Raw genomic sequence first — 918 nt, 5'->3', positions numbered from 1 at the left:
AAAAAAAAAAGAACCACTGTGCCCAGCCTGTATTTTTATCTTTTAAGAAATGTACTCTGATTAGGTGAAGGATCACTGAATTAACACTAAACGTTTGTTTGTTTTTGAGACAAAGTCTGAACTTTCTTGCCCCCAATAGAGTGGCATCCTAATTCACAGCAACCTCAAACTTTTGGGCTCAAGTGATGATCCTGCCTTAGCCTCATGAGCAGCTGGGGTCTCACTCTTGGTTGGGCTAGTCTTGAACTCGTGAGCTGAAGCGATCCATCAGCCTCGGCCTCCCAGAGTGCTGGTAAATGCACATTTTCTTTAAATGTCCCTGGTTTTTTTTTTTTGAGACAGAGCCTCACTTTATTGACCTTGGTAGAGTACCGTGGCATCACAGCTCACAGCAACCTCCAATTCCTGGGCTTACGCGATACTCTTGCCTCAGCCTCCCGAGTAGCTGGGACTATAGGTACTGGCCACAATGCCTGGCTTTTTTTTTGTTTGTTTGCAGTTTGGCCAGGGCAGGGCTCAAACTCGCCACCCTCAGTATATGGGGCCAGTGCCCTACCCACAGGTGCCACCCTAAATGTCCTTTTTGTTCTAAACCAAAGGCATACTGAGAATTAAATATTCAATTTCACAACTAAAATATAATTAAAAGTCTATAACCAGTGGTCATATTATTGCCTACATTGAAAAAAAATCAAAAATCTTGACGAAAAGTGATTTGCCTTGTTTGCCTTCTGTGAATTTTAAACCATAGTTTAAAAAAAATAAATGGCCAGATGTTGTCCCAGCGCTGTGGGAGGCCGAGGCGGATGGATCACCTGAGCTCAGCTGACTTCGAGACCAGGTGAAGACCAGCATGAGGCAGAGTGTGCCAGAGTGAGCCCCGGTCTCTACAACAACCAAAAAAAAAAAAAAAAAAAA

At 43.6% G+C, this 918-nt stretch overlaps 1 protein-coding gene across 1 annotated transcript in view; it reads right to left on the bottom strand.

The window, feature by feature from the left end:
- The window catches only part of RPS3A (ribosomal protein S3A), a 5,738-nt gene that overhangs the window by 2,206 nt on the left and 2,614 nt on the right, over positions 1 to 918 (bottom strand). The window lies entirely within an intron of this gene.

This window comes from Otolemur garnettii, unplaced genomic scaffold, assembly GCF_000181295.1.
Source record: "Otolemur garnettii isolate 467f Iridium unplaced genomic scaffold, OtoGar3 scaffold00041, whole genome shotgun sequence".
Classification (NCBI taxonomy): Eukaryota; Metazoa; Chordata; class Mammalia; order Primates; family Galagidae; genus Otolemur; species Otolemur garnettii.
This window is presented reverse-complemented; position numbering and strand designations above follow the sequence as displayed.